This window comes from Sciurus carolinensis, chromosome 5 (genome assembly GCF_902686445.1).
Source record: "Sciurus carolinensis chromosome 5, mSciCar1.2, whole genome shotgun sequence".
Taxonomy (NCBI): Eukaryota; Metazoa; Chordata; class Mammalia; order Rodentia; family Sciuridae; genus Sciurus; species Sciurus carolinensis.
In genome coordinates this window covers 156,746,232-156,753,510 of record NC_062217.1, presented here as the reverse complement: position 1 = coordinate 156,753,510, position 7,279 = coordinate 156,746,232, and positions in this window count along the sequence as shown.

The window sequence follows — 7,279 nt, the reverse complement described above, 5'->3', positions numbered from 1 at the left end:
TTTCTTTTCTCCAGCGGGGTCCTTTGTGCCAGTGCTACTGTATGTATTTTTGCTTTTGCACTGAATAAGATTTGTGCAAAACGTGAGCCCATAAGTGTGTTCTGAACCCTGCAAAATTAGGGATGAAAACTTTTGTATAACAGCAGCAACAATGAAAGCAATCCAAGCTAGTGTTCCTTGTACTGATGATTCTCGTTCTGATTAGAGGTACAGGGCATGATTGGAAAGTTTGTACTGTGATGTCAGTGGTCCTTCCTATAGGCTGTAAGTAACTCCAAGGCCTACGCTAGGTATTTAGAGTGGTTTAGGTACTTTTAAGAACATGAGCTTTAAAATTAGTTCTTAAAACTAGACCTGGAATAAAATTCTGCATTGTCACATTTACTTGAACATATGGTACTTGGATGATCTTCAATAAGTTACTTAAACTATCTAAACTTTGTTTTCCTATCTGTTAAATGGCAAGATAATTACAGCTTCATCCAGTGGACTTCTGGTATAATTTTATCTGAATCCTCTACGATTCCATGCAACTAATTACGGGAGCCCAGTTCTTGTCTTGGAGGACTTAGTGTGTCGACTTGGGATTGTCCAGTTGGTGTACTCAATCCTGTGGTCACTGTGATGTGTAAAAGATAAATCTGAAACCAGAATAGAATGACTAGGGAAGATCCTTGGGTTTATCTGTGGTAGAAAGCAAGGTTACTACTGTCCACTGCCTCTTTCAACTACAAGTACCTGTCTTTTCTGCCACAAACAGAACACATGTCCATGGAAGGTGAGATTGAGGCAGATGCATAAAGAAAATTTGGAGTGGCCAGGGGGAGAGAGCATACAAGCCAATCTAACACCACAGTGAGATTCACCCTTTCCACTTCCTTGAGCTAGGAAATCCCCAATTTACTTTACTGTTGTTTTAATTAGTAATGGAAGTAACTACTATTTATTGTTGTTGTTTTTTTATCAGCTTGAATTGGTCTTCTCTAGTCTGTAACTGAAAGTGTCCTGATTAATCTAGTGCCCTTTAGGGTGTGGTGGTAAGGATTAAATGAGCCGAAGGTGGTGGTTCGTGCCTGTAATCCCAGCAACTAGGGAGGCTGAGGTGGAGGGATTGCAAGTTTGAGTCCAGCCTCAGCAACTTAGTGAGGTCTAAAGCAACTTAGACCCTGTCTCAAAATAAAAAACAATGGAAAGAGCTGGGGATGTGGCTCAGTGGTGAAGCACCCCTAGATTCAATCCTTGATATAAAACAAAAAAGTTAAAAGAGATAATAGATGTAAGATACTTAGCACTGTGCCTGGAACCTCAATATATGTTAGCTGTGATAATGAGGATAGTTATAATGATAATGACAGTGATGGTGGCAGTGACAACAAACCGCATCCTTTTTTTTTTTTTCATTCCTGTGTAGTATTCAATACCACATAGGTGATAGGTGCTCACTAAAAGTTGCTCAATTAACTTTCTCTCCTTAAAAGACAGCAAGAAGTCTAAGGAATAAGAATTGGAATAGAGCCTTGAATTCTTCCTGTTGCTAGTCACCAATTTTCTATAATTCATATCTTCAGTCTTTATTATTGACAATTCAGATCAAAACCTGATGCAATCTTGAACAGAGGAACTTAGTCTTCACAGAGCATTTTTTACCTTTGGAAGAATAAGTATTTTTTTTTTTTTTAATCCAGTGGCTAGATAGCAGTGGCCAGAGATGGACTTATGCTCAGAATCATTGTGTTAGTCCATTTTGTACTGATATAACAAAATATCTGAGATTCAGTAACTTGTTAATAACAGAAATTTGTTTCTCATAGTCTTGGAGGCTGGGAATTCCAATCAAGGTAATGCAGGTTTGGTTCCCTGGTGAGGGCTGTGTTCTGCTTCCAAGATGGCGCTCTTTGCTCTATACTCTGGAGGGAGTGGAGCTATTTCCGCACATGTTGGAAGCCAGAAAGGCAAGCTGACCTAATACTGTGTGAAGCCTCCTTATAAGGGCCTTCATGCCTCATGGCCTAATCAGCTCTGTAAGAATATCCTCACATGGGCAACACGTATTCTGGAGGGGACACATCCTCTCTGTGAGAAAATGGGCAAGCATTCGTAAACCTAACAATTCATTATATTTTTAGTCTTTATTAGAGACTTCTAATATATCAATATGGTGTTTGTTGCACTTGACAGGGGAATCAATTAAACACTGAGTTTTCACAAGGAGAGTCAAATGATTTGCTGACCCTGGGCCCACTGCTCATGGTGTAAAGAACTCTAGCATCTGACTCAGAAAGATCAGATTTTACTCCAAGTACAATTTAGAGACTCTCAGGAAACAAGAGGGAGCTGCAATCAGAATATGCAATCTTGGGATCTCTGTGACCTCACTCTGAGGGCCATGTATCTGACACCCTCCTGTCCCTGTGGAGACTCACGGACAGTGATTCATTTTTCTGATACGTGCATTTTCAGTTATTTAGTCAAATTCATGCCAGAAACATAGTTGAGAAGTAACTTTCTGAGCCCAATTTTCTCATTCATGGAATGAATATCTCAGTAATTGTGGGGGCTGTAAGCACAGTGCCCAGAGAGGATCCCTCAGTTGATTGCATTTGCTTTCTTGTGCCAGCCGTTACCCGAGGGTTCTCCTCCATCCCAGCTGACTTACTCCATTAAAACCACCTCAGCACTCAATGCCCATTTTCCTTTCTCTGTTTTTGTTTTTCTGTCTAAACCTACTCTTTCAAAGGACCAGTATCATTCCTATACCTTTATATCTCAATATCAGCCATTCTTAAGAGTCTTCTGTTCCTTTTCTGATTTTTATATTCCACTTGCCTGCATTAAAAACTACGTATGTTTTACATTTTCATATGCAGGGGTGGCCTTGCTCCTCTGTGGCTCTCACAGGACAATTTGGAACCTGTTCACAGGACAGAATACTGAGAAGACTTGAAACTCTCAGGAATCATGAGAGAAGGAGTAAGGAAGTTGGTTTGAAGAAGAGCTCATCTGTTTCCCATTATTTTCACCCAAACTTAGACTTTTTAAGTGGTTCCTCTTTTCTAATTTAGTGTCTACCAGTTTTTAAAAAGAAACACTACCTATGGGAAGGGAATGGCTTCCCAGGGTCTCAGCAGTTGGAGTTGGTCAAGCAGGTAACCATGTGTTATAGTGGTGGAGGGTCAGCTGGAGAAGGGAGTGTGGAGACAAAGTAATTTTCTGCTCAGTGGTCAGATCACAAGGAAGGAAATCAGACCGAATGCCAATTTGTCCCCCTGCCAACGGCAGAATGCAAGGACATGGCACGGTAGTTCTTTTCTCCTGTGGTAGCTGAGATGGCTTTACCCTGTTCTAGAATGGGAGCAGCTGCTCTCTGAGCTGATCACGTCAGGCAGTGTTTCTGGAGATTGCAGGGAGAACCACATGGTAGGCGAAAAATACGAAGAGGAAGACAATTATCAGGAAGTCTGGGGCTCATTAAAGCAAAACTACTAAATTTGGATAAATTTGACAGATAGGTTTTTTCTTTTTTGCAGATATTGAGTTTGCATTATTTTATGAAGTTCCTTTAATAATCAAGATTTTATTGAAAATGTCGGTTATTGTCAGATATTGAAAATGGGACATCTGGCACTAGTGGGCTTGAATTTCTTTACTAATCACCCAGAGATGAGGATCCCTTATGGCTGTCTATTATTCTGCTTCCTGTAGTCCTCACCTCTCCCCACTGATGGACAATAGGCATCCTGCTTCATTCTTACAATGAGGACAGGAGGTTTCAGTACATCAACATAGAAAGTTGAATCGGAGTGTTTTCAGGAAGTTGGTATTCACAAAAAGAAAAAGAAAAAAAAAAAAACCCACAAAACTGGCCTGACTCTGATTTGTGAGTCCTTCAAATTAAAACTCTATTAATGAAACTTTCAGAATTTTGGTGTTTGAGATCCTGTTACATATAATCTTCTGAATATCAGTTTTTCATTCATCAATAAACAGTAACAACATGAAATATCATTTTCATTTTTTTTTTTACCTTCTGTGGAGTTAACTCTGATGTTTACTGGGGTTTTTGTTGCTTTCTTATTGTTATTTTTCTGAGCACAGGGTCCCACCTCTTCAAACATGAGATTTTTCACCCATTCATTCTTCTTTTTTTTTTAAATATATTTTTATTGTAAGCAAAGGGGATACATGTTTTTTCTGTCTGTACATGGAGTAACAGCATACCAGTTGTGTAATCATACATTTACATAGGGTAATGGTGTTTGATTCATTCTGTTATTTTTTCCTTCCCCTACCCCTCCCACCCCTCTTTTCCCTCTATACAGTCCTTCCTACCTCCATTCTTGCCCCCCTCCCATCCCCCATTATGTGTCATCATCCGCTTATCAGCGAGATCATTTGTCCTTTGGTTTTTTGAGATTGGCTTATCTCAGCATGATATTCTCCAATTTCATCCATTTGCCTGCAAATGCCATAATTTTATTATTCTTTATGGCTGAGTAATATTCCACCCATTCATTCTTGCGTATCCCTTTTCATCTACTTCTTGCAGTCTGGGTCTTGGGAAGTTGTCATGGATCTAAACCTAGACTACCTGATTTGAATCTCAGCACTGCCCCTTAATAGTTTAGGAGGCAGAGGTAACATTTTGCCTACTCCATAGGTTGTGGTAGAGACTACATGACTTCATGTTTGTAACATGTTTGTAACAGTGTGTTTTAGGTAATTGATCCTCAATTGGTATTAATTGTTTCTGATATTTTATAGTAGGGCAAAATATTTTAGAAATATTAAATGGAAGAATATGAATTAAATAATTTTTAGTAGTGGAGATTGAACCCAGAGGTATTTAACCCCTGAGCCACATCCCCAGTCCTTTTTCATTTTTATTTAGAGACAGGGTCTTATGTTGCCGAGGCTGGCCTTGAACTTGCAACTTTCCCCTCAGCCTCCTGAGCCACTAAGATTGTAGGCATGTGCCACCATACCCAACTTATTATTTTATTTTAATATTTACAGTAATAAGAATATTTTTAGTCACCATTTATCTTACATAATGATAACATATATCATTATTGTGACATATAACATATCATTATCATGTTATACAATGGCATATATTTTTCTTTCTTAGTTTTAATCCTCACATCCCTAAATCAGTCCATGATCTTTACTGAGCACCTACTTTGTTCCAAACTTTAGTTAAGGCACTTCTGAGAATTTAGCACTGAAGAAATCAGACAAAGCTGTCCTCTCATAATACTTACATTCCATTTCAGGAAACTATAGAAATTTTGTATTAATAAGGAAATAAAATATATGGCAGATAAGGACAGTATGTAAAATAATAAAGTAGACATGGTAGATTGCAGATGTGATTTCCCCCATCTCTGTAAAGACTAGTCCAAGGAGAGACAATTATTAATTGTGTTCAAGGTTTTTAAAGGCATGTTCCAAAGTGCTAATGAGCCCATTTTGGGGGATTTTGGGGAAGGACAAGAGAATAGCTGCCTTTGTGTTCTATGTGGTCATACATGATCACCTTAGATTGGAATGGGGATGATGATTTGGCCTATAGGGTTCAGTCACCTTGCTTCTCTCGGGGGATCTTGTAATTTGAGTCAGAACATTCAGACATTGCAGGTTGGCAGTAGTTACGGATAGGTGTGTGCTGAGAGAAATGATCAAACTTGTGCACATTAGCTTAAGAGAGTAAGTTTTTACTGTGTAAGAATTTGCGACCAGAGATACAGACACCAAGTGTCCACCACAGCCTGAGTGTTGTGAAAAGTCTGGAACTGGCAATGCTCAGGTGTTATAATTGTCCCCTAACAATTCTGTGTCCATAACGTTCTAGTGGTAAATGCAACGTGGTTCAGTTCAACACTGAACTCAAGACCGTCCTCAAGGAATGAAGAACATGGCAGGCCCTCCACCTAAAGTCCATTGAGGCTTCATGTGAGAATAGGTCCCGTGGCGTCACACCCTCCAGTTAGAGAGGTATCCAGGAGCTCTTTACTGTTACTTAAGAACAAAAGAATCTAATTTAAAAAATAAACACACACACACACACACACACACACACACACACACTAAGTAGTTTTAGGGATTTGAACCCATATCTGTTTATTCTCTGTAAATACTTATTTTGAGGAATGAAACATATGAACAATTGTTTTGCAGGATAAAATGCATTTTATCCTTTTAAGAAGATTTCAATGTTTTATTTTCACACTATTTTTTAATGTTAAAAAAATCCATCTAAACCGAGGAGTGGGATAACTGGGTCAAAAGGTGGGTCCATTCCAAATTTTCTGAGTAATCTCCCTACTGTTTTCTAGAGTGGCTGTACCAATTTGCAATTTCACCAGCAATATACAAGTGTGCCTTTTTCCCCACACCTAGATGCCCTTCAACAGGTGAATGGATAAAGAAACTGAGTTATATATACACAAAGGAATATTATTCAGCCATAAAGAAGAATAAAATTATGGCATTTGCAGGTTAATGGATGGAGTTGGAGAATATCATGCTAAGTGAAACAAACCAATCCCAAAAAACCAAAGGTTGAATGTTTTCCCTGATAAGTGGATGATGATATATAATGGGAGTGGTGGGATCTGGGGTGAGAGAAGAATGGAGGAACTTTAGATTACATAGAGGGAAATGAGAGGGAGGAGGGGGCAGGGGTATAAAAAATGGTGGCATGAGACAGACACCAATACCCTATGAATATGTATGATTACATGAATGGTATGAATCTACAGTGTGCACAACCATAGAAACAAAAAGTTGTACCCCATTTGTATACAATGAATCAAAATGCAGTCTGTAAAAATAAAAAGCTATCTTAATAATATAGAAAACTGTTCTTTTCTTTCCTACTCCTGAAATTCTAACAGCCTCACTTCTAAGTTCCCTAGACTTTCTTGAGAGTTCCTGGACTACATCCCTATTTTCTAGAAGATGTTTCGAAAGAGAAAGTTACCAACAGCAGGCCAGGAAGAGGAATGAGCTGCCCCTCCCTGCCCACTCATACTGGATGGGACTTTTACACAAGTTAGCTTCCTGAGTCTGCAGGAATAACTGATGAAACTGGGCTTGTTTCATTTTGAAAGAGAGGTTTCCTCTGTGGATTAAAGCAGATGACCCTCCCTCACAGGCAAACATCTGCTGTTCCTTGATAGCAGGCAGGGCGCTTACTTGGGCTCCTTGCTATGCTCTTAATCTGTGTAGTCACCTCCCTGAAGCTGTGTATTCTGAGAGGACTTGCTGGAAGCTTAGA